The following is a 27,220-nucleotide window of genomic DNA, read 5'->3' as shown; positions in this document are numbered from 1 at the left end:
TAAGCACGGGAATTGCAAGGAGCCGGCCAGTGCCCACTGTTCTACAGCAGCACTGCACTCCCAGAGCAGGTGCCTCACCGTCTCAGGTGCGCCACAGCCAGGGCGGGGGCATGTTGGGGTTGTTGACATGCCCCGGGAGTGCATCACGGACCTGACCGGGAGGATCTCATGAGCCACCATCCATGACAGGTCCCGGAGTCTGTTTGGGAGAACAGGATGGTTCACAATGCTCCAAACGGAGGAGGGCTCGCCTAGTGCAAGCCCACGCACTGGGCTCACCGGTTCTCGCTCCTGCACAACAGAGATAATTGAACGCATGTTAGTTAAAATATGCAGCTCCTCTTTTTCAAGGCTAAAATGTTTTAAAAACTTCGGGATAAAACGGTATGATTCTGGCAGGTTAAAAGACACTGGAACTTTAAGATCTGTTTTTAAAATCTTCAGTTTCCTGAGGTATGACCCCATCCAGAACCGGGTCATTGCTGCTGTCTTTGGGTTTCTGGATGGGGCCGTGGCTGCTAAAAGTCCAAGTGAGGTGTATCTGGCACCATGGAATAAAAACAGGTCCGGCACTCCTTTTCCTCCTTTCTCCTTTGTTTTCTTCATGGTGTCTCTCTTCAGACGCTCCCACTTTGCGTTCCACACGAAATAAAAGATGGCTCGTTCAAGGTCTAAAATCACCGTTCTGGGGGGGATAAAAACACAACTGATCAATAAAAGTAAAGGTAAAATCACAGCTTTTATGATTAAAACCCTTCCTTCGATCGTCAGTTTCCTCAGTCTCCAGTACCCCAGTCGTTGTTTGACTTTCCCTATTTTGTCCTGCCAATTTGTGTCCCCTCCCCCCTCCCTATTAAATTTGACCCCAAGTATTTTTAAGTCGGTCTGGGTCACAGTCAGGGGGAGTCCCATTGTCTCAGTCACTGTCCATGGTCCGTAAAATTGGGCTTGGGTCTTGTCCCTGTTTAGTTTTGACCCAGAGGCCAGTCCAAACCAGTCAGTCAAGTCCAGTGTCCTGTGTACTGATAAAATGTCTGTGCATAAAATGTTAATGTCATCCATGTATAAAAAGCATTTGCTGGTCAGTCCCCCACTCCCCGGTACTACCACCCCATTGATTCGTTGGTCCCTTCTCAAGACCTGTGCCAATGGTTCAATGCAAGTGATGTAGAGGAGGGCAGATAACGGACAACCCTGACGGACACCGCAGTGAATATTGACTGCTTTTGTCAGATGCCCGTTAACAATGAATTTGCTGGTGATGTCCCGGTACAGCAGTCCCACCCAAGCTATAAACCTCTCAGGGAAACCCATTTTTTGCAGTACCTGGAAGAGGTACTGGTGCGAGACCCGATCAAAGGCCTTCTCGAAGTCTAAATTTAGGACTACTAGCCTAATGTTTCTGTCTCTCGCATAACAGATGGTGTCTCGGATCAGTAGGAGGCTGTCCGTGATCTTCCTCCCCGGGATGGCACAGGCTTGATCCGGGTGAATCAGCCCCTCTAAAAACACAGTCATGCGAGATGCTAAAAGTTTACTAAAAAGTTTGCAGTCAAAGTTTAAAAGAGTGATCGGTCTCCAATTTTTTAGGTCCGTCTTGTCTTTGTCTTTAAAAAGCAAGGTCACTATCCCTCTTCTAAAACTGTCGGGTAGTCGGTCAAGTTTTTCGAAGTCCATAAAAACAAGAAGAAGGTCAGGTGCTAAAAGGTCCCAGAAAGTCAAATAAAATTCAAGGGGGAGTCCATCGTCTCCTGGGGACTTCCCTTTTTTAAAACTCTTCATACATTGATGCATTTCTAAAAGGTTAAAATCCTGGGATAAAAGCACACTCTCAGTTATTTTGTGTTCAATGACCTTTAAAATTTCTCTAATAGTGTCTTTTCTTACAGGTTTTTCTTTATACAGTTCTTCATAAAATGTAAAAACAGTGTCGTTTATTTCTTCTGTGGTTTCGGCTGTGCACTCATTGTCTTTTTTCAGTTTAAAAATGGTTTTATCTTTATCTAAAATTCTTTTAAAAAAGTATCTCGTGCACTTCTCTCCTTCTTCAATCTCTTTTTCTTTACTTCTTAGGATGACTCCCTTACTTTTAATTTCTGCTAAAACCGACATCTCTTTTTTTACCTGTTTGATTTCTTCGTTAAAATCCATTCCCTGTTGGTTCAGATTAAAATACCGTTGGAGTCGTTTTTGCAGTCCCAACATGCGTCTGTCGTCCCTACCTTTCTTTCTCTTACCTGCCTGCCTAAAAAAGGTCTGGGTCCTTCCTTTCACCATTTCCCACCAGTGTGCACGTGAAGTGTATAGGTCTTGAAGGGTCTGCCACTCTTGGTACTGCTCCCTATACTGTCTAACTAACTCCCTATCTTCTAAAAGGGAGCAGTTGAGTTTCCACAGACCCTTCCCTGCCGTCACACCTGAAGCCAGTGATAGGGTGCAGGAAAGGATAGTGTGGTCAGAAAAGAAAGCAGGAGTTACTCTAGCATCGGTTGGTGGGCAATCCCGTGATAAAATATAATCTATGCGAGAGGCTTTGGTGCCATCACCACTGAACCAGGTGAAGCCCTCCTCTCTGGGATGCATGACTTTAAAACAGTCCAGTAGTTTAAAATCTCGGCATAGTGCCCCGAGTAAAACCGATGTTTTATCTACTTTAAAATCTTCCCCTGCTCCCCTCCTGTCTTTCTTATTTAAAACACAATTAAAATCCCCTCCTACTACTAATGGTTCCCTACCTAGCATGTGGGACTGCAGGTCTTCTAAAAGGTCATACCTGTCATTTTTTTCTGTAAAACCATAGACATTTAAAACATTAAAATCTCGTCCCATAAAAGTCAGGTGTGCTAAAAGTGCCCTACCATCTCTCACCACAGTGCTGCCCTTTACCAAGATTAGAGGGTTTTTAATTAAAATGGCCACGCCATCATTTTTGTTATTGTTGGAGCCACTCCATATGGATACGTGTGGCCATATCTCCTCCCAATCCCTGTAGTGCTTTAAAAACGGTAGACCACATTCTTGTATTAAAAACACATCTGACTTAAAGGAGTTTAAAAAGGATAAAACAGATTGTGCTCTAACTTTCGACTTCACACTTCTCACATTGACGGTTGAGAAGGTGAGTGTCATAAGTATGGTTAAAAACAACAGGTACGACATTTTAAAAGACTAGTGATTAAAAGCAATCATTCTACTTCTTGTGAAAATTGCTCCTCCTTCACTCCTATGGGGGAGGGGTGAGGGGTTTGAGGCATTTTCCCCGGCCGGACTCTAGGTGGTGGCCTTTCCTGCAGTCTTTTATTGAATTGCGAGTCCTTTGGGGTTGATTGTAGAGCTATATTTAAAAAAGAGACCTCATTGGGAGAATCGGAAGGGAAGACTCTGGGTTCCTCCACAGGTGGACTGTCTGAGGAGCTCCCAGCTCTTCCCTTCTTCTCAGAGACTACTGGAGCCTCCGGGGACAATTCTGATAGAGGTCTCTTAGCCTTTTGGGCTGGGGGAAGGGAGGCTTCCTCACTCTCACTCTCACTCTCACACTCACTCTCACTCTCATTAGCACTCACACTTTCACCCTCAGAGTGAGCTGTAGCTCCGCCCTCTGTCTGCACTGCTCCCTCTCCCATACTCTCCACTTGAGGGGCAGTGACAGGCCCCTCCCCCTTTCCCTCCTCACCTGACTGCTTTCCTCCAGTCACAGGATTTGGAGGGAGATTTGAATTTTCTGACCCAGGCTCTCCAAATAGCTCAGCAAACATTTCACCCTTTCCGCCATTTTCCTTTTCTTTTCCTGCCTGTTTTGCAGCCTTCACTTTGTTGGCAAAAGACTTTGGGCAGTCTCTGAAGAGATGGGATATTTCTCCACAAAGATTGCACTTTCTGCCATTGGTACATTCTTCAAAAGTATGACCAATTTCTCTGCACTTTCCACAGATGATTTGCTGACATGCTTCCGCAAGATGTCCATGCTCTCCACACTTACGACAGAGTTTAGGCTGTCCCTGGTAATGAATGTAGCCCCGGTTGTTTCCCAAGACTATCATGGATGGCAGATGTTTCAGGCCCTGGAAGCCTTGGGGGTCCTGCCATTGTTGAATGGGGACCCTCCAAGCACAGTTCCAAATGCCATCCTCATCTCTCACCTTCATAGCCTGGCCTTTTACCGTGCAAAATCTCCCCAGCCACATACATATGTCGTCTGCATTTACAGTTTCATTGAACATCCTGACAATGACCGTCTTGGAAGCATTGTCAGAAAGTTTCTCCACGTTAAAAGCAGAAAACTGGGCCCTGGTATTCTCAAACCGTGTCCAAAACTCTTTGAGCAGTATAGCTGAGCGGAAGCTCACATCAAATCCTTTGTTCTGTGGCAAAGTCACAATGCAATTTATGTCGTCGGGTTTAAAGCTCAGGGTCTGCTGGACAAGCTTCCTGGAGAAGTCCAGTCTAGACAACTCCAGGAGCCTTCCATCCTTTTCCACCAAAGAAAAGCGGACACTGTGGTGCCTCCGCACACCGGCATGGGCGGCCGACATGTTGGAGGCACCACACACTAAAAACAACACTCCTAGTCTAAAACCGAACTAATAAATAACTAAAAACAGAATAAAAATACAGGCTAAGACTAATAAATAAATAAAATCGGAAAACTTACCTTAGCTGGCTGAGAGCACCCAAAAAGGACCTCTCAGCCGTATATACTCCTTTGTGTGAGTAAATGCAACTACACAAGTTGTATTTCAACACACTAAGGAAGGATAATATCCTCCAGGGACTGTCAGCACACAATGCCACAACAGGCAAAGATGACTGGCAGCAGAAGGAGGCGATCACTGTCTTAGCCAAAAGGCCGAGAAGCGATGCCCCAAGAGCTTCAGAGACGGCCATGGCGTTCCCCGGACCGTCCACCTCGCCCCTGGTGCCGGCAAGCCAGCGTTGCGTTTGAGTGACCGTGGGTAAAAGGGAAAAAAACAAACTCTTCAATCAAAGCGCCTTTGAGATTCATGCATTATGTCAAGCTGTAAAACAGGAGTTTGGGCGCTCATTCACCGGACTGATCGGCAGTCACGCAAAAGGCACAAGAAGATTGGGGCGGGGCCTTTTTCCGGGCTCGCGGCTGTTGTGAAAAGACCAAACGGCGCCCCACCCCCATGGGAAATCATTGAGAGCAGTTGTGGCGCGAGTGGGATTTGACAATGATCAGGGCAAGGGCTGCTGAATGCGAAAAAAGCATTTGATTGATGTGCTTGTGATTTAGCATGAGCAAGGAACCTGGCTGGGCGCAGCGTCTTTCAAACTCCTGTTGTGTGTTGCTACGCACAGAGCTGCCCTCCGTACTCAGCGTGTCTCTTTCCCTGTGATTACATTTGACAAATCATCAGGGGAGAGCGCGAACGCAGTCCCCCACTACCACAAATTATGCAGTCGAGATTCCCACATTTGGGGAATTCGCATAGGTCAGCCCTGCCGCAGTGCAATGGCCGGGCCTCGCCATGGGTGAACCACCTTCTTGATCATGGTATCTCCCCTGCCAGGTAAGTATGAGTTGTACAGCTCTGGGCCAAAGGACTCCTTCACAGGACCACTGCTCTGACTGCCGGTGCCAACACTATGCAAGCTGCCAAAATCGGTGTTTTCCAACAGGAGGTGCTCGGAGCAGCCCAAACACATGAAGATCTACTGTGTGAGATATTGTACGTGTTAAGTGGAGTAACAGAAGAAGAAAAGGACATTGTATTGAGGTGGATTCCAGCCCACACGGGGAACACCAGCAAATGAGAAAGCAGACACGTTGGCCAAGGAGGCAGGAGAGAGGGAGAATGTAAGGGTCACATTTTCAAAGTCAGAGGGAAAAAGCATCACCTGGAAGGAGTTGGGGGAAACAAATGTGGGGAGAAGGAGACTGTGAAGCATGTGTTAACCCAATGCAGGAAGTATGAAATAGAAGGGAGACATACGATGAATGCACTTCAAAGGAAACGGCCAAGAGAAATCACAGACATTTTGCAGTGTGCAAGTGGGGATGAAGGGAGGACGGTGATCTTTAGATTTTAGACAAAGACGGGACTTGTCAAAAGATTTTAACGCCAACGATTCAAGAGGAGGAGAAGGAATGACTGTTTAAAACCAGAAGGAGGCAGTAGTGCAACAAACGGATGCCAACTGCCGTGAAACTCACACACAGACCAAGAAGGAGCTGCTGGTCTTCCACAGGGAAACCGACCGATGGCTAGCGCCAGTGTGATTTGCTCAATCCATCGCCTCCCTTTTCAAATGCAGAGGAAAGAAAGACAACCATGGGAAAATGGGCGGAGACAAAGAAAGAACAAACCTGAGGGAAATTCCAGTTCATCTGAAAAAGCTGACGCCCCGGCAGATTGCCTACCTTGCAATGAAGCCCGCACACAAAGTCTTCTGGACGTGGGCGCGCAGTGCAGACGAGGACTTACTTTAAACAGTGAGAAGCGGAGGGTGCACCGTTCCCGGAGGTACTGCAATACCGGGTCGATGCGTGGAGTGGACGGAGCAAGCCCCTGTTCCATCTCCCAGGTCCAAAAATCAATTTAATATATGGTCCCCGGATAGGGGACGTATCAGATATTAAACTGATAAGAACAGATACTACACTTGATCTTAGCCAAAAGGCCGAGAAGCGATGCCCCAAGAGCTTCAGAGACGGCCATGGCGTTCCCCGGACCGTCCACCTCGCCCCTGGTGCCGGCAAGCCAGCGTTGCGTTTGAGTGACCGTGGGTAAAAGGGAAAAAAACAAACTCTTCAATCAAAGCGCCTTTGAGATTCATGCATTATGTCAAGCTGTAAAACAGGAGTTTGGGCGCTCATTCACCGGACTGATCGGCAGTCACGCAAAAGGCACAAGAAGATTGGGGCGGGGCCTTTTTCCGGGCTCGCGGCTGTTGTGAAAAGACCAAACGGCGCCCCACCCCCATGGGAAATCATTGAGAGCAGTTGTGGCGCGAGTGGGATTTGACAATGATCAGGGCAAGGGCTGCTGAATGCGAAAAAAGCATTTGATTGATGTGCTTGTGATTTAGCATGAGCAAGGAACCTGGCTGGGCGCAGCGTCTTTCAAACTCCTGTTGTGTGTTGCTACGCACAGAGCTGCCCTCCGTACTCAGCGTGTCTCTTTCCCTGTGATTACATTTGACAAATCATCAGGGGAGAGCGCGAACGCAGTCCCCCACTACCACAAATTATGCAGTCGAGATTCCCACATTTGGGGAATTCGCATAGGTCAGCCCTGCCGCAGTGCAATGGCCGGGCCTCGCCATGGGTGAACCACCTTCTTGATCATGGTATCTCCCCTGCCAGGTAAGTATGAGTTGTACAGCTCTGGGCCAAAGGACTCCTTCACAGGACCACTGCTCTGACTGCCGGTGCCAACACTATGCAAGCTGCCAAAATCGGTGTTTTCCAACAGGAGGTGCTCGGAGCAGCCCAAACACATGAAGATCTACTGTGTGAGATATTGTACGTGTTAAGTGGAGTAACAGAAGAAGAAAAGGACATTGTATTGAGGTGGATTCCAGCCCACACGGGGAACACCAGCAAATGAGAAAGCAGACACGTTGGCCAAGGAGGCAGGAGAGAGGGAGAATGTAAGGGTCACATTTTCAAAGTCAGAGGGAAAAAGCATCACCTGGAAGGAGTTGGGGGAAACAAATGTGGGGAGAAGGAGACTGTGAAGCATGTGTTAACCCAATGCAGGAAGTATGAAATAGAAGGGAGACATACGATGAATGCACTTCAAAGGAAACGGCCAAGAGAAATCAAAGACATTTTGCAGTGTGCAAGTGGGGATGAAGGGAGGACGGTGATCTTTAGATTTTAGACAAAGACGGGACTTGTCAAAAGATTTTAACGCCAACGATTCAAGAGGAGGAGAAGGAATGACTGTTTAAAACCAGAAGGAGGCAGTAGTGCAACAAACGGATGCCAACTGCCGTGAAACTCACACACAGACCAAGAAGGAGCTGCTGGTCTTCCACAGGGAAACCGACCGATGGCTAGCGCCAGTGTGATTTGCTCAATCCATCGCCTCCCTTTTCAAATGCAGAGGAAAGAAAGACAACCATGGGAAAATGGGCGGAGACAAAGAAAGAACAAACCTGAGGGAAATTCCAGTTCATCTGAAAAAGCTGACGCCCCGGCAGATTGCCTACCTTGCAATGAAGCCCGCACACAAAGTCTTCTGGACGTGGGCGCGCAGTGCAGACGAGGACTTACTTTAAACAGTGAGAAGCGGAGGGTGCACCGTTCCCGGAGGTACTGCAATACCGGGTCGATGCGTGGAGTGGACGGAGCAAGCCCCTGTTCCATCTCCCAGGTCCAAAAATCAATTTAATATATGGTCCCCGGATAGGGGACGTATCAGATATTAAACTGATAAGAACAGATACTACACTTGATCTTAGCCAAAAGGCCGAGAAGCGATGCCCCAAGAGCTTCAGAGACGGCCATGGCGTTCCCCGGACCGTCCACCTCGCCCCTGGTGCCGGCAAGCCAGCGCTGCGTTTGAGTGACCGTGGGTAAAAGGGAAAAAAACAAACTCTTCAATCAAAGCGCCTTTGAGATTCATGCATTATGTCAAGCTGTAAAACAGGAGTTTGGGCGCTCATTCACCGGACTGATCGGCAGTCACGCAAAAGGCACAAGAAGATTGGGGCGGGGCCTTTTTCCGGGCTCGCGGCTGTTGTGAAAAGACCAAACGGCGCCCCACCCCCATGGGAAATCATTGAGAGCAGTTGTGGCGCGAGTGGGATTTGACAATGATCAGGGCAAGGGCTGCTGAATGCGAAAAAAGCATTTGATTGATGTGCTTGTGATTTAGCATGAGCAAGGAACCTGGCTGGGCGCAGCGTCTTTCAAACTCCTGTTGTGTGTTGCTACGCACAGAGCTGCCCTCCGTACTCAGCGTGTCTCTTTCCCTGTGATTACATTTGACAAATCATCAGGGGAGAGCGCGAACGCAGTCCCCCACTACCACAAATTATGCAGTCGAGATTCCCACATTTGGGGAATTCGCATAGGTCAGCCCTGCCGCAGTGCAATGGCCGGGCCTCGCCATGGGTGAACCACCTTCTTGATCATGGTATCTCCCCTGCCAGGTAAGTATGAGTTGTACAGCTCTGGGCCAAAGGACTCCTTCACAGGACCACTGCTCTGACTGCCGGTGCCAACACTATGCAAGCTGCCAAAATCGGTGTTTTCCAACAGGAGGTGCTCGGAGCAGCCCAAACACATGAAGATCTACTGTGTGAGATATTGTACGTGTTAAGTGGAGTAACAGAAGAAGAAAAGGACATTGTATTGAGGTGGATTCCAGCCCACACTGGGAACACCAGCAAATGAGAAAGCAGACACGTTGGCCAAGGAGGCAGGAGAGAGGGAGAATGTAAGGGTCACATTTTCAAAGTCAGAGGGAAAAAGCATCACCTGGAAGGAGTTGGGGGAAACAAATGTGGGGAGAAGGAGACTGTGAAGCATGTGTTAACCCAATGCAGGAAGTATGAAATAGAAGGGAGACATACGATGAATGCACTTCAAAGGAAACGGCCAAGAGAAATCACAGACATTTTGCAGTGTGCAAGTGGGGATGAAGGGAGGACGGTGATCTTTAGATTTTAGACAAAGACGGGACTTGTCAAAAGATTTTAACGCCAACGATTCAAGAGGAGGAGAAGGAATGACTGTTTAAAACCAGAAGGAGGCAGTAGTGCAACAAACGGATGCCAACTGCCGTGAAACTCACACACAGACCAAGAAGGAGCTGCTGGTCTTCCACAGGGAAACCGACCGATGGCTAGCGCCAGTGTGATTTGCTCAATCCATCGCCTCCCTTTTCAAATGCAGAGGAAAGAAAGACAACCATGGGAAAATGGGCGGAGACAAAGAAAGAACAAACCTGAGGGAAATTCCAGTTCATCTGAAAAAGCTGACGCCCCGGCAGATTGCCTACCTTGCAATGAAGCCCGCACACAAAGTCTTCTGGACGTGGGCGCGCAGTGCAGACGAGGACTTACTTTAAACAGTGAGAAGCGGAGGGTGCACCGTTCCCGGAGGTACTGCAATACCGGGTCGATGCGTGGAGTGGACGGAGCAAGCCCCTGTTCCATCTCCCAGGTCCAAAAATCAATTTAATATATGGTCCCCGGATAGGGGACGTATCAGATATTAAACTGATAAGAACAGATACTACACTTGATCTTAGCCAAAAGGCCGAGAAGCGATGCCCCAAGAGCTTCAGAGACGGCCATGGCGTTCCCCGGACCGTCCACCTCGCCCCTGGTGCCGGCAAGCCAGCGTTGCGTTTGAGTGACCGTGGGTAAAAGGGAAAAAAACAAACTCTTCAATCAAAGCGCCTTTGAGATTCATGCATTATGTCAAGCTGTAAAACAGGAGTTTGGGCGCTCATTCACCGGACTGATCGGCAGTCACGCAAAAGGCACAAGAAGATTGGGGCGGGGCCTTTTTCCGGGCTCGCGGCTGTTGTGAAAAGACCAAACGGCGCCCCACCCCCATGGGAAATCATTGAGAGCAGTTGTGGCGCGAGTGGGATTTGACAATGATCAGGGCAAGGGCTGCTGAATGCGAAAAAAGCATTTGATTGATGTGCTTGTGATTTAGCATGAGCAAGGAACCTGGCTGGGCGCAGCGTCTTTCAAACTCCTGTTGTGTGTTGCTACGCACAGAGCTGCCCTCCGTACTCAGCGTGTCTCTTTCCCTGTGATTACATTTGACAAATCATCAGGGGAGAGCGCGAACGCAGTCCCCCACTACCACAAATTATGCAGTCGAGATTCCCACATTTGGGGAATTCGCATAGGTCAGCCCTGCCGCAGTGCAATGGCCGGGCCTCGCCATGGGTGAACCACCTTCTTGATCATGGTATCTCCCCTGCCAGGTAAGTATGAGTTGTACAGCTCTGGGCCAAAGGACTCCTTCACAGGACCACTGCTCTGACTGCCGGTGCCAACACTATGCAAGCTGCCAAAATCGGTGTTTTCCAACAGGAGGTGCTCGGAGCAGCCCAAACACATGAAGATCTACTGTGTGAGATATTGTACGTGTTAAGTGGAGTAACAGAAGAAGAAAAGGACATTGTATTGAGGTGGATTCCAGCCCACACGGGGAACACCAGCAAATGAGAAAGCAGACACGTTGGCCAAGGAGGCAGGAGAGAGGGAGAATGTAAGGGTCACATTTTCAAAGTCAGAGGGAAAAAGCATCACCTGGAAGGAGTTGGGGGAAACAAATGTGGGGAGAAGGAGACTGTGAAGCATGTGTTAACCCAATGCAGGAAGTATGAAATAGAAGGGAGACATACGATGAATGCACTTCAAAGGAAACGGCCAAGAGAAATCAAAGACATTTTGCAGTGTGCAAGTGGGGATGAAGGGAGGACGGTGATCTTTAGATTTTAGACAAAGACGGGACTTGTCAAAAGATTTTAACGCCAACGATTCAAGAGGAGGAGAAGGAATGACTGTTTAAAACCAGAAGGAGGCAGTAGTGCAACAAACGGATGCCAACTGCCGTGAAACTCACACACAGACCAAGAAGGAGCTGCTGGTCTTCCACAGGGAAACCGACCGATGGCTAGCGCCAGTGTGATTTGCTCAATCCATCGCCTCCCTTTTCAAATGCAGAGGAAAGAAAGACAACCATGGGAAAATGGGCGGAGACAAAGAAAGAACAAACCTGAGGGAAATTCCAGTTCATCTGAAAAAGCTGACGCCCCGGCAGATTGCCTACCTTGCAATGAAGCCCGCACACAAAGTCTTCTGGACGTGGGCGCGCAGTGCAGACGAGGACTTACTTTAAACAGTGAGAAGCGGAGGGTGCACCGTTCCCGGAGGTACTGCAATACCGGGTCGATGCGTGGAGTGGACGGAGCAAGCCCCTGTTCCATCTCCCAGGTCCAAAAATCAATTTAATATATGGTCCCCGGATAGGGGACGTATCAGATATTAAACTGATAAGAACAGATACTACACTTGATCTTAGCCAAAAGGCCGAGAAGCGATGCCCCAAGAGCTTCAGAGACGGCCATGGCGTTCCCCGGACCGTCCACCTCGCCCCTGGTGCCGGCAAGCCAGCGCTGCGTTTGAGTGACCGTGGGTAAAAGGGAAAAAAACAAACTCTTCAATCAAAGCGCCTTTGAGATTCATGCATTATGTCAAGCTGTAAAACAGGAGTTTGGGCGCTCATTCACCGGACTGATCGGCAGTCACGCAAAAGGCACAAGAAGATTGGGGCGGGGCCTTTTTCCGGGCTCGCGGCTGTTGTGAAAAGACCAAACGGCGCCCCACCCCCATGGGAAATCATTGAGAGCAGTTGTGGCGCGAGTGGGATTTGACAATGATCAGGGCAAGGGCTGCTGAATGCGAAAAAAGCATTTGATTGATGTGCTTGTGATTTAGCATGAGCAAGGAACCTGGCTGGGCGCAGCGTCTTTCAAACTCCTGTTGTGTGTTGCTACGCACAGAGCTGCCCTCCGTACTCAGCGTGTCTCTTTCCCTGTGATTACATTTGACAAATCATCAGGGGAGAGCGCGAACGCAGTCCCCCACTACCACAAATTATGCAGTCGAGATTCCCACATTTGGGGAATTCGCATAGGTCAGCCCTGCCGCAGTGCAATGGCCGGGCCTCGCCATGGGTGAACCACCTTCTTGATCATGGTATCTCCCCTGCCAGGTAAGTATGAGTTGTACAGCTCTGGGCCAAAGGACTCCTTCACAGGACCACTGCTCTGACTGCCGGTGCCAACACTATGCAAGCTGCCAAAATCGGTGTTTTCCAACAGGAGGTGCTCGGAGCAGCCCAAACACATGAAGATCTACTGTGTGAGATATTGTACGTGTTAAGTGGAGTAACAGAAGAAGAAAAGGACATTGTATTGAGGTGGATTCCAGCCCACACTGGGAACACCAGCAAATGAGAAAGCAGACACGTTGGCCAAGGAGGCAGGAGAGAGGGAGAATGTAAGGGTCACATTTTCAAAGTCAGAGGGAAAAAGCATCACCTGGAAGGAGTTGGGGGAAACAAATGTGGGGAGAAGGAGACTGTGAAGCATGTGTTAACCCAATGCAGGAAGTATGAAATAGAAGGGAGACATACGATGAATGCACTTCAAAGGAAACGGCCAAGAGAAATCACAGACATTTTGCAGTGTGCAAGTGGGGATGAAGGGAGGACGGTGATCTTTAGATTTTAGACAAAGACGGGACTTGTCAAAAGATTTTAACGCCAACGATTCAAGAGGAGGAGAAGGAATGACTGTTTAAAACCAGAAGGAGGCAGTAGTGCAACAAACGGATGCCAACTGCCGTGAAACTCACACACAGACCAAGAAGGAGCTGCTGGTCTTCCACAGGGAAACCGACCGATGGCTAGCGCCAGTGTGATTTGCTCAATCCATCGCCTCCCTTTTCAAATGCAGAGGAAAGAAAGACAACCATGGGAAAATGGGCGGAGACAAAGAAAGAACAAACCTGAGGGAAATTCCAGTTCATCTGAAAAAGCTGACGCCCCGGCAGATTGCCTACCTTGCAATGAAGCCCGCACACAAAGTCTTCTGGACGTGGGCGCGCAGTGCAGACGAGGACTTACTTTAAACAGTGAGAAGCGGAGGGTGCACCGTTCCCGGAGGTACTGCAATACCGGGTCGATGCGTGGAGTGGACGGAGCAAGCCCCTGTTCCATCTCCCAGGTCCAAAAATCAATTTAATATATGGTCCCCGGATAGGGGACGTATCAGATATTAAACTGATAAGAACAGATACTACACTTGATCTTAGCCAAAAGGCCGAGAAGCGATGCCCCAAGAGCTTCAGAGACGGCCATGGCGTTCCCCGGACCGTCCACCTCGCCCCTGGTGCCGGCAAGCCAGCGTTGCGTTTGAGTGACCGTGGGTAAAAGGGAAAAAAACAAACTCTTCAATCAAAGCGCCTTTGAGATTCATGCATTATGTCAAGCTGTAAAACAGGAGTTTGGGCGCTCATTCACCGGACTGATCGGCAGTCACGCAAAAGGCACAAGAAGATTGGGGCGGGGCCTTTTTCCGGGCTCGCGGCTGTTGTGAAAAGACCAAACGGCGCCCCACCCCCATGGGAAATCATTGAGAGCAGTTGTGGCGCGAGTGGGATTTGACAATGATCAGGGCAAGGGCTGCTGAATGCGAAAAAAGCATTTGATTGATGTGCTTGTGATTTAGCATGAGCAAGGAACCTGGCTGGGCGCAGCGTCTTTCAAACTCCTGTTGTGTGTTGCTACGCACAGAGCTGCCCTCCGTACTCAGCGTGTCTCTTTCCCTGTGATTACATTTGACAAATCATCAGGGGAGAGCGCGAACGCAGTCCCCCACTACCACAAATTATGCAGTCGAGATTCCCACATTTGGGGAATTCGCATAGGTCAGCCCTGCCGCAGTGCAATGGCCGGGCCTCGCCATGGGTGAACCACCTTCTTGATCATGGTATCTCCCCTGCCAGGTAAGTATGAGTTGTACAGCTCTGGGCCAAAGGACTCCTTCACAGGACCACTGCTCTGACTGCCGGTGCCAACACTATGCAAGCTGCCAAAATCGGTGTTTTCCAACAGGAGGTGCTCGGAGCAGCCCAAACACATGAAGATCTACTGTGTGAGATATTGTACGTGTTAAGTGGAGTAACAGAAGAAGAAAAGGACATTGTATTGAGGTGGATTCCAGCCCACACGGGGAACACCAGCAAATGAGAAAGCAGACACGTTGGCCAAGGAGGCAGGAGAGAGGGAGAATGTAAGGGTCACATTTTCAAAGTCAGAGGGAAAAAGCATCACCTGGAAGGAGTTGGGGGAAACAAATGTGGGGAGAAGGAGACTGTGAAGCATGTGTTAACCCAATGCAGGAAGTATGAAATAGAAGGGAGACATACGATGAATGCACTTCAAAGGAAACGGCCAAGAGAAATCAAAGACATTTTGCAGTGTGCAAGTGGGGATGAAGGGAGGACGGTGATCTTTAGATTTTAGACAAAGACGGGACTTGTCAAAAGATTTTAACGCCAACGATTCAAGAGGAGGAGAAGGAATGACTGTTTAAAACCAGAAGGAGGCAGTAGTGCAACAAACGGATGCCAACTGCCGTGAAACTCACACACAGACCAAGAAGGAGCTGCTGGTCTTCCACAGGGAAACCGACCGATGGCTAGCGCCAGTGTGATTTGCTCAATCCATCGCCTCCCTTTTCAAATGCAGAGGAAAGAAAGACAACCATGGGAAAATGGGCGGAGACAAAGAAAGAACAAACCTGAGGGAAATTCCAGTTCATCTGAAAAAGCTGACGCCCCGGCAGATTGCCTACCTTGCAATGAAGCCCGCACACAAAGTCTTCTGGACGTGGGCGCGCAGTGCAGACGAGGACTTACTTTAAACAGTGAGAAGCGGAGGGTGCACCGTTCCCGGAGGTACTGCAATACCGGGTCGATGCGTGGAGTGGACGGAGCAAGCCCCTGTTCCATCTCCCAGGTCCAAAAATCAATTTAATATATGGTCCCCGGATAGGGGACGTATCAGATATTAAACTGATAAGAACAGATACTACACTTGATCTTAGCCAAAAGGCCGAGAAGCGATGCCCCAAGAGCTTCAGAGACGGCCATGGCGTTCCCCGGACCGTCCACCTCGCCCCTGGTGCCGGCAAGCCAGCGCTGCGTTTGAGTGACCGTGGGTAAAAGGGAAAAAAACAAACTCTTCAATCAAAGCGCCTTTGAGATTCATGCATTATGTCAAGCTGTAAAACAGGAGTTTGGGCGCTCATTCACCGGACTGATCGGCAGTCACGCAAAAGGCACAAGAAGATTGGGGCGGGGCCTTTTTCCGGGCTCGCGGCTGTTGTGAAAAGACCAAACGGCGCCCCACCCCCATGGGAAATCATTGAGAGCAGTTGTGGCGCGAGTGGGATTTGACAATGATCAGGGCAAGGGCTGCTGAATGCGAAAAAAGCATTTGATTGATGTGCTTGTGATTTAGCATGAGCAAGGAACCTGGCTGGGCGCAGCGTCTTTCAAACTCCTGTTGTGTGTTGCTACGCACAGAGCTGCCCTCCGTACTCAGCGTGTCTCTTTCCCTGTGATTACATTTGACAAATCATCAGGGGAGAGCGCGAACGCAGTCCCCCACTACCACAAATTATGCAGTCGAGATTCCCACATTTGGGGAATTCGCATAGGTCAGCCCTGCCGCAGTGCAATGGCCGGGCCTCGCCATGGGTGAACCACCTTCTTGATCATGGTATCTCCCCTGCCAGGTAAGTATGAGTTGTACAGCTCTGGGCCAAAGGACTCCTTCACAGGACCACTGCTCTGACTGCCGGTGCCAACACTATGCAAGCTGCCAAAATCGGTGTTTTCCAACAGGAGGTGCTCGGAGCAGCCCAAACACATGAAGATCTACTGTGTGAGATATTGTACGTGTTAAGTGGAGTAACAGAAGAAGAAAAGGACATTGTATTGAGGTGGATTCCAGCCCACACTGGGAACACCAGCAAATGAGAAAGCAGACACGTTGGCCAAGGAGGCAGGAGAGAGGGAGAATGTAAGGGTCACATTTTCAAAGTCAGAGGGAAAAAGCATCACCTGGAAGGAGTTGGGGGAAACAAATGTGGGGAGAAGGAGACTGTGAAGCATGTGTTAACCCAATGCAGGAAGTATGAAATAGAAGGGAGACATACGATGAATGCACTTCAAAGGAAACGGCCAAGAGAAATCACAGACATTTTGCAGTGTGCAAGTGGGGATGAAGGGAGGACGGTGATCTTTAGATTTTAGACAAAGACGGGACTTGTCAAAAGATTTTAACGCCAACGATTCAAGAGGAGGAGAAGGAATGACTGTTTAAAACCAGAAGGAGGCAGTAGTGCAACAAACGGATGCCAACTGCCGTGAAACTCACACACAGACCAAGAAGGAGCTGCTGGTCTTCCACAGGGAAACCGACCGATGGCTAGCGCCAGTGTGATTTGCTCAATCCATCGCCTCCCTTTTCAAATGCAGAGGAAAGAAAGACAACCATGGGAAAATGGGCGGAGACAAAGAAAGAACAAACCTGAGGGAAATTCCAGTTCATCTGAAAAAGCTGACGCCCCGGCAGATTGCCTACCTTGCAATGAAGCCCGCACACAAAGTCTTCTGGACGTGGGCGCGCAGTGCAGACGAGGACTTACTTTAAACAGTGAGAAGCGGAGGGTGCACCGTTCCCGGAGGTACTGCAATACCGGGTCGATGCGTGGAGTGGACGGAGCAAGCCCCTGTTCCATCTCCCAGGTCCAAAAATCAATTTAATATATGGTCCCCGGATAGGGGACGTATCAGATATTAAACTGATAAGAACAGATACTACACTTGATCTTAGCCAAAAGGCCGAGAAGCGATGCCCCAAGAGCTTCAGAGACGGCCATGGCGTTCCCCGGACCGTCCACCTCGCCCCTGGTGCCGGCAAGCCAGCGTTGCGTTTGAGTGACCGTGGGTAAAAGGGAAAAAAACAAACTCTTCAATCAAAGCGCCTTTGAGATTCATGCATTATGTCAAGCTGTAAAACAGGAGTTTGGGCGCTCATTCACCGGACTGATCGGCAGTCACGCAAAAGGCACAAGAAGATTGGGGCGGGGCCTTTTTCCGGGCTCGCGGCTGTTGTGAAAAGACCAAACGGCGCCCCACCCCCATGGGAAATCATTGAGAGCAGTTGTGGCGCGAGTGGGATTTGACAATGATCAGGGCAAGGGCTGCTGAATGCGAAAAAAGCATTTGATTGATGTGCTTGTGATTTAGCATGAGCAAGGAACCTGGCTGGGCGCAGCGTCTTTCAAACTCCTGTTGTGTGTTGCTACGCACAGAGCTGCCCTCCGTACTCAGCGTGTCTCTTTCCCTGTGATTACATTTGACAAATCATCAGGGGAGAGCGCGAACGCAGTCCCCCACTACCACAAATTATGCAGTCGAGATTCCCACATTTGGGGAATTCGCATAGGTCAGCCCTGCCGCAGTGCAATGGCCGGGCCTCGCCATGGGTGAACCACCTTCTTGATCATGGTATCTCCCCTGCCAGGTAAGTATGAGTTGTACAGCTCTGGGCCAAAGGACTCCTTCACAGGACCACTGCTCTGACTGCCGGTGCCAACACTATGCAAGCTGCCAAAATCGGTGTTTTCCAACAGGAGGTGCTCGGAGCAGCCCAAACACATGAAGATCTACTGTGTGAGATATTGTACGTGTTAAGTGGAGTAACAGAAGAAGAAAAGGACATTGTATTGAGGTGGATTCCAGCCCACACGGGGAACACCAGCAAATGAGAAAGCAGACACGTTGGCCAAGGAGGCAGGAGAGAGGGAGAATGTAAGGGTCACATTTTCAAAGTCAGAGGGAAAAAGCATCACCTGGAAGGAGTTGGGGGAAACAAATGTGGGGAGAAGGAGACTGTGAAGCATGTGTTAACCCAATGCAGGAAGTATGAAATAGAAGGGAGACATACGATGAATGCACTTCAAAGGAAACGGCCAAGAGAAATCAAAGACATTTTGCAGTGTGCAAGTGGGGATGAAGGGAGGACGGTGATCTTTAGATTTTAGACAAAGACGGGACTTGTCAAAAGATTTTAACGCCAACGATTCAAGAGGAGGAGAAGGAATGACTGTTTAAAACCAGAAGGAGGCAGTAGTGCAACAAACGGATGCCAACTGCCGTGAAACTCACACACAGACCAAGAAGGAGCTGCTGGTCTTCCACAGGGAAACCGACCGATGGCTAGCGCCAGTGTGATTTGCTCAATCCATCGCCTCCCTTTTCAAATGCAGAGGAAAGAAAGACAACCATGGGAAAATGGGCGGAGACAAAGAAAGAACAAACCTGAGGGAAATTCCAGTTCATCTGAAAAAGCTGACGCCCCGGCAGATTGCCTACCTTGCAATGAAGCCCGCACACAAAGTCTTCTGGACGTGGGCGCGCAGTGCAGACGAGGACTTACTTTAAACAGTGAGAAGCGGAGGGTGCACCGTTCCCGGAGGTACTGCAATACCGGGTCGATGCGTGGAGTGGACGGAGCAAGCCCCTGTTCCATCTCCCAGGTCCAAAAATCAATTTAATATATGGTCCCCGGATAGGGGACGTATCAGATATTAAACTGATAAGAACAGATACTACACTTGATCTTAGCCAAAAGGCCGAGAAGCGATGCCCCAAGAGCTTCAGAGACGGCCATGGCGTTCCCCGGACCGTCCACCTCGCCCCTGGTGCCGGCAAGCCAGCGCTGCGTTTGAGTGACCGTGGGTAAAAGGGAAAAAAACAAACTCTTCAATCAAAGCGCCTTTGAGATTCATGCATTATGTCAAGCTGTAAAACAGGAGTTTGGGCGCTCATTCACCGGACTGATCGGCAGTCACGCAAAAGGCACAAGAAGATTGGGGCGGGGCCTTTTTCCGGGCTCGCGGCTGTTGTGAAAAGACCAAACGGCGCCCCACCCCCATGGGAAATCATTGAGAGCAGTTGTGGCGCGAGTGGGATTTGACAATGATCAGGGCAAGGGCTGCTGAATGCGAAAAAAGCATTTGATTGATGTGCTTGTGATTTAGCATGAGCAAGGAACCTGGCTGGGCGCAGCGTCTTTCAAACTCCTGTTGTGTGTTGCTACGCACAGAGCTGCCCTCCGTACTCAGCGTGTCTCTTTCCCTGTGATTACATTTGACAAATCATCAGGGGAGAGCGCGAACGCAGTCCCCCACTACCACAAATTATGCAGTCGAGATTCCCACATTTGGGGAATTCGCATAGGTCAGCCCTGCCGCAGTGCAATGGCCGGGCCTCGCCATGGGTGAACCACCTTCTTGATCATGGTATCTCCCCTGCCAGGTAAGTATGAGTTGTACAGCTCTGGGCCAAAGGACTCCTTCACAGGACCACTGCTCTGACTGCCGGTGCCAACACTATGCAAGCTGCCAAAATCGGTGTTTTCCAACAGGAGGTGCTCGGAGCAGCCCAAACACATGAAGATCTACTGTGTGAGATATTGTACGTGTTAAGTGGAGTAACAGAAGAAGAAAAGGACATTGTATTGAGGTGGATTCCAGCCCACACGGGGAACACCAGCAAATGAGAAAGCAGACACGTTGGCCAAGGAGGCAGGAGAGAGGGAGAATGTAAGGGTCACATTTTCAAAGTCAGAGGGAAAAAGCATCACCTGGAAGGAGTTGGGGGAAACAAATGTGGGGAGAAGGAGACTGTGAAGCATGTGTTAACCCAATGCAGGAAGTATGAAATAGAAGGGAGACATACGATGAATGCACTTCAAAGGAAACGGCCAAGAGAAATCAAAGACATTTTGCAGTGTGCAAGTGGGGATGAAGGGAGGACGGTGATCTTTAGATTTTAGACAAAGACGGGACTTGTCAAAAGATTTTAACGCCAACGATTCAAGAGGAGGAGAAGGAATGACTGTTTAAAACCAGAAGGAGGCAGTAGTGCAACAAACGGATGCCAACTGCCGTGAAACTCACACACAGACCAAGAAGGAGCTGCTGGTCTTCCACAGGGAAACCGACCGATGGCTAGCGCCAGTGTGATTTGCTCAATCCATCGCCTCCCTTTTCAAATGCAGAGGAAAGAAAGACAACCATGGGAAAATGGGCGGAGACAAAGAAAGAACAAACCTGAGGGAAATTCCAGTTCATCTGAAAAAGCTGACGCCCCGGCAGATTGCCTACCTTGCAATGAAGCCCGCACACAAAGTCTTCTGGACGTGGGCGCGCAGTGCAGACGAGGACTTACTTTAAACAGTGAGAAGCGGAGGGTGCACCGTTCCCGGAGGTACTGCAATACCGGGTCGATGCGTGGAGTGGACGGAGCAAGCCCCTGTTCCATCTCCCAGGTCCAAAAATCAATTTAATATATGGTCCCCGGATAGGGGACGTATCAGATATTAAACTGATGAGAACAGATACTACACTTGATCTTAGCCAAAAGGCCGAGAAGCGATGCCCCAAGAGCTTCAGAGACGGCCATGGCGTTCCCCGGACCGTCCACCTCGCCCCTGGTGCCGGCAAGCCAGCGCTGCGTTTGAGTGACCGTGGGTAAAAGGGAAAAAAACAAACTCTTCAATCAAAGCGCCTTTGAGATTCATGCATTATGTCAAGCTGTAAAACAGGAGTTTGGGCGCTCATTCACCGGACTGATCGGCAGTCACGCAAAAGGCACAAGAAGATTGGGGCGGGGCCTTTTTCCGGGCTCGCGGCTGTTGTGAAAAGACCAAACGGCGCCCCACCCCCATGGGAAATCATTGAGAGCAGTTGTGGCGCGAGTGGGATTTGACAATGATCAGGGCAAGGGCTGCTGAATGCGAAAAAAGCATTTGATTGATGTGCTTGTGATTTAGCATGAGCAAGGAACCTGGCTGGGCGCAGCGTCTTTCAAACTCCTGTTGTGTGTTGCTACGCACAGAGCTGCCCTCCGTACTCAGCGTGTCTCTTTCCCTGTGATTACATTTGACAAATCATCAGGGGAGAGCGCGAACGCAGTCCCCCACTACCACAAATTATGCAGTCGAGATTCCCACATTTGGGGAATTCGCATAGGTCAGCCCTGCCGCAGTGCAATGGCCGGGCCTCGCCATGGGTGAACCACCTTCTTGATCATGGTATCTCCCCTGCCAGGTAAGTATGAGTTGTACAGCTCTGGGCCAAAGGACTCCTTCACAGGACCACTGCTCTGACTGCCGGTGCCAACACTATGCAAGCTGCCAAAATCGGTGTTTTCCAACAGGAGGTGCTCGGAGCAGCCCAAACACATGAAGATCTACTGTGTGAGATATTGTACGTGTTAAGTGGAGTAACAGAAGAAGAAAAGGACATTGTATTGAGGTGGATTCCAGCCCACACTGGGAACACCAGCAAATGAGAAAGCAGACACGTTGGCCAAGGAGGCAGGAGAGAGGGAGAATGTAAGGGTCACATTTTCAAAGTCAGAGGGAAAAAGCATCACCTGGAAGGAGTTGGGGGAAACAAATGTGGGGAGAAGGAGACTGTGAAGCATGTGTTAACCCAATGCAGGAAGTATGAAATAGAAGGGAGACATACGATGAATGCACTTCAAAGGAAACGGCCAAGAGAAATCACAGACATTTTGCAGTGTGCAAGTGGGGATGAAGGGAGGACGGTGATCTTTAGATTTTAGACAAAGACGGGACTTGTCAAAAGATTTTAACGCCAACGATTCAAGAGGAGGAGAAGGAATGACTGTTTAAAACCAGAAGGAGGCAGTAGTGCAACAAACGGATGCCAACTGCCGTGAAACTCACACACAGACCAAGAAGGAGCTGCTGGTCTTCCACAGGGAAACCGACCGATGGCTAGCGCCAGTGTGATTTGCTCAATCCATCGCCTCCCTTTTCAAATGCAGAGGAAAGAAAGACAACCATGGGAAAATGGGCGGAGACAAAGAAAGAACAAACCTGAGGGAAATTCCAGTTCATCTGAAAAAGCTGACGCCCCGGCAGATTGCCTACCTTGCAATGAAGCCCGCACACAAAGTCTTCTGGACGTGGGCGCGCAGTGCAGACGAGGACTTACTTTAAACAGTGAGAAGCGGAGGGTGCACCGTTCCCGGAGGTACTGCAATACCGGGTCGATGCGTGGAGTGGACGGAGCAAGCCCCTGTTCCATCTCCCAGGTCCAAAAATCAATTTAATATATGGTCCCCGGATAGGGGACGTATCAGATATTAAACTGATAAGAACAGATACTACACTTGATCTTAGCCAAAAGGCCGAGAAGCGATGCCCCAAGAGCTTCAGAGACGGCCATGGCGTTCCCCGGACCGTCCACCTCGCCCCTGGTGCCGGCAAGCCAGCGTTGCGTTTGAGTGACCGTGGGTAAAAGGGAAAAAAACAAACTCTTCAATCAAAGCGCCTTTGAGATTCATGCATTATGTCAAGCTGTAAAACAGGAGTTTGGGCGCTCATTCACCGGACTGATCGGCAGTCACGCAAAAGGCACAAGAAGATTGGGGCGGGGCCTTTTTCCGGGCTCGCGGCTGTTGTGAAAAGACCAAACGGCGCCCCACCCCCATGGGAAATCATTGAGAGCAGTTGTGGCGCGAGTGGGATTTGACAATGATCAGGGCAAGGGCTGCTGAATGCGAAAAAAGCATTTGATTGATGTGCTTGTGATTTAGCATGAGCAAGGAACCTGGCTGGGCGCAGCGTCTTTCAAACTCCTGTTGTGTGTTGCTACGCACAGAGCTGCCCTCCGTACTCAGCGTGTCTCTTTCCCTGTGATTACATTTGACAAATCATCAGGGGAGAGCGCGAACGCAGTCCCCCACTACCACAAATTATGCAGTCGAGATTCCCACATTTGGGGAATTCGCATAGGTCAGCCCTGCCGCAGTGCAATGGCCGGGCCTCGCCATGGGTGAACCACCTTCTTGATCATGGTATCTCCCCTGCCAGGTAAGTATGAGTTGTACAGCTCTGGGCCAAAGGACTCCTTCACAGGACCACTGCTCTGACTGCCGGTGCCAACACTATGCAAGCTGCCAAAATCGGTGTTTTCCAACAGGAGGTGCTCGGAGCAGCCCAAACACATGAAGATCTACTGTGTGAGATATTGTACGTGTTAAGTGGAGTAACAGAAGAAGAAAAGGACATTGTATTGAGGTGGATTCCAGCCCACACGGGGAACACCAGCAAATGAGAAAGCAGACACGTTGGCCAAGGAGGCAGGAGAGAGGGAGAATGTAAGGGTCACATTTTCAAAGTCAGAGGGAAAAAGCATCACCTGGAAGGAGTTGGGGGAAACAAATGTGGGGAGAAGGAGACTGTGAAGCATGTGTTAACCCAATGCAGGAAGTATGAAATAGAAGGGAGACATACGATGAATGCACTTCAAAGGAAACGGCCAAGAGAAATCACAGACATTTTGCAGTGTGCAAGTGGGGATGAAGGGAGGACGGTGATCTTTAGATTTTAGACAAAGACGGGACTTGTCAAAAGATTTTAACGCCAACGATTCAAGAGGAGGAGAAGGAATGACTGTTTAAAACCAGAAGGAGGCAGTAGTGCAACAAACGGATGCCAACTGCCGTGAAACTCACACACAGACCAAGAAGGAGCTGCTGGTCTTCCACAGGGAAACCGACCGATGGCTAGCGCCAGTGTGATTTGCTCAATCCATCGCCTCCCTTTTCAAATGCAGAGGAAAGAAAGACAACCATGGGAAAATGGGCGGAGACAAAGAAAGAACAAACCTGAGGGAAATTCCAGTTCATCTGAAAAAGCTGACGCCCCGGCAGATTGCCTACCTTGCAATGAAGCCCGCACACAAAGTCTTCTGGACGTGGGCGCGCAGTGCAGACGAGGACTTACTTTAAACAGTGAGAAGCGGAGGGTGCACCGTTCCCGGAGGTACTGCAATACCGGGTCGATGCGTGGAGTGGACGGAGCAAGCCCCTGTTCCATCTCCCAGGTCCAAAAATCAATTTAATATATGGTCCCCGGATAGGGGACGTATCAGATATTAAACTGATGAGAACAGATACTACACTTGATCTTAGCCAAAAGGCCGAGAAGCGATGCCCCAAGAGCTTCAGAGACGGCCATGGCGTTCCCCGGACCGTCCACCTCGCCCCTGGTGCCGGCAAGCCAGCGCTGCGTTTGAGTGACCGTGGGTAAAAGGGAAAAAAACAAACTCTTCAATCAAAGCGCCTTTGAGATTCATGCATTATGTCAAGCTGTAAAACAGGAGTTTGGGCGCTCATTCACCGGACTGATCGGCAGTCACGCAAAAGGCACAAGAAGATTGGGGCGGGGCCTTTTTCCGGGCTCGCGGCTGTTGTGAAAAGACCAAACGGCGCCCCACCCCCATGGGAAATCATTGAGAGCAGTTGTGGCGCGAGTGGGATTTGACAATGATCAGGGCAAGGGCTGCTGAATGCGAAAAAAGCATTTGATTGATGTGCTTGTGATTTAGCATGAGCAAGGAACCTGGCTGGGCGCAGCGTCTTTCAAACTCCTGTTGTGTGTTGCTACGCACAGAGCTGCCCTCCGTACTCAGCGTGTCTCTTTCCCTGTGATTACATTTGACAAATCATCAGGGGAGAGCGCGAACGCAGTCCCCCACTACCACAAATTATGCAGTCGAGATTCCCACATTTGGGGAATTCGCATAGGTCAGCCCTGCCGCAGTGCAATGGCCGGGCCTCGCCATGGGTGAACCACCTTCTTGATCATGGTATCTCCCCTGCCAGGTAAGTATGAGTTGTACAGCTCTGGGCCAAAGGACTCCTTCACAGGACCACTGCTCTGACTGCCGGTGCCAACACTATGCAAGCTGCCAAAATCGGTGTTTTCCAACAGGAGGTGCTCGGAGCAGCCCAAACACATGAAGATCTACTGTGTGAGATATTGTACGTGTTAAGTGGAGTAACAGAAGAAGAAAAGGACATTGTATTGAGGTGGATTCCAGCCCACACGGGGAACACCAGCAAATGAGAAAGCAGACACGTTGGCCAAGGAGGCAGGAGAGAGGGAGAATGTAAGGGTCACATTTTCAAAGTCAGAGGGAAAAAGCATCACCTGGAAGGAGTTGGGGGAAACAAATGTGGGGAGAAGGAGACTGTGAAGCATGTGTTAACCCAATGCAGGAAGTATGAAATAGAAGGGAGACATACGATGAATGCACTTCAAAGGAAACGGCCAAGAGAAATCACAGACATTTTGCAGTGTGCAAGTGGGGATGAAGGGAGGACGGTGATCTTTAGATTTTAGACAAAGACGGGACTTGTCAAAAGATTTTAACGCCAACGATTCAAGAGGAGGAGAAGGAATGACTGTTTAAAACCAGAAGGAGGCAGTAGTGCAACAAACGGATGCCAACTGCCGTGAAACTCACACACAGACCAAGAAGGAGCTGCTGGTCTTCCACAGGGAAACCGACCGATGGCTAGCGCCAGTGTGATTTGCTCAATCCATCGCCTCCCTTTTCAAATGCAGAGGAAAGAAAGACAACCATGGGAAAATGGGCGGAGACAAAGAAAGAACAAACCTGAGGGAAATTCCAGTTCATCTGAAAAAGCTGACGCCCCGGCAGATTGCCTACCTTGCAATGAAGCCCGCACACAAAGTCTTCTGGACGTGGGCGCGCAGTGCAGACGAGGACTTACTTTAAACAGTGAGAAGCGGAGGGTGCACCGTTCCCGGAGGTACTGCAATACCGGGTCGATGCGTGGAGTGGACGGAGCAAGCCCCTGTTCCATCTCCCAGGTCCAAAAATCAATTTAATATATGGTCCCCGGATAGGGGACGTATCAGATATTAAACTGATAAGAACAGATACTACACTTGATCTTAGCCAAAAGGCCGAGAAGCGATGCCCCAAGAGCTTCAGAGACGGCCATGGCGTTCCCCGGACCGTCCACCTCGCCCCTGGTGCCGGCAAGCCAGCGTTGCGTTTGAGTGACCGTGGGTAAAAGGGAAAAAAACAAACTCTTCAATCAAAGCGCCTTTGAGATTCATGCATTATGTCAAGCTGTAAAACAGGAGTTTGGGCGCTCATTCACCGGACTGATCGGCAGTCACGCAAAAGGCACAAGAAGATTGGGGCGGGGCCTTTTTCCGGGCTCGCGGCTGTTGTGAAAAGACCAAACGGCGCCCCACCCCCATGGGAAATCATTGAGAGCAGTTGTGGCGCGAGTGGGATTTGACAATGATCAGGGCAAGGGCTGCTGAATGCGAAAAAAGCATTTGATTGATGTGCTTGTGATTTAGCATGAGCAAGGAACCTGGCTGGGCGCAGCGTCTTTCAAACTCCTGTTGTGTGTTGCTACGCACAGAGCTGCCCTCCGTACTCAGCGTGTCTCTTTCCCTGTGATTACATTTGACAAATCATCAGGGGAGAGCGCGAACGCAGTCCCCCACTACCACAAATTATGCAGTCGAGATTCCCACATTTGGGGAATTCGCATAGGTCAGCCCTGCCGCAGTGCAATGGCCGGGCCTCGCCATGGGTGAACCACCTTCTTGATCATGGTATCTCCCCTGCCAGGTAAGTATGAGTTGTACAGCTCTGGGCCAAAGGACTCCTTCACAGGACCACTGCTCTGACTGCCGGTGCCAACACTATGCAAGCTGCCAAAATCGGTGTTTTCCAACAGGAGGTGCTCGGAGCAGCCCAAACACATG

Source organism: Symphodus melops (assembly GCF_947650265.1).
Source record: "Symphodus melops genome assembly, chromosome: 14".
NCBI classification, from domain to species: Eukaryota; Metazoa; Chordata; class Actinopteri; order Labriformes; family Labridae; genus Symphodus; species Symphodus melops.
Note: the sequence above shows the minus strand (reverse complement) of the source record.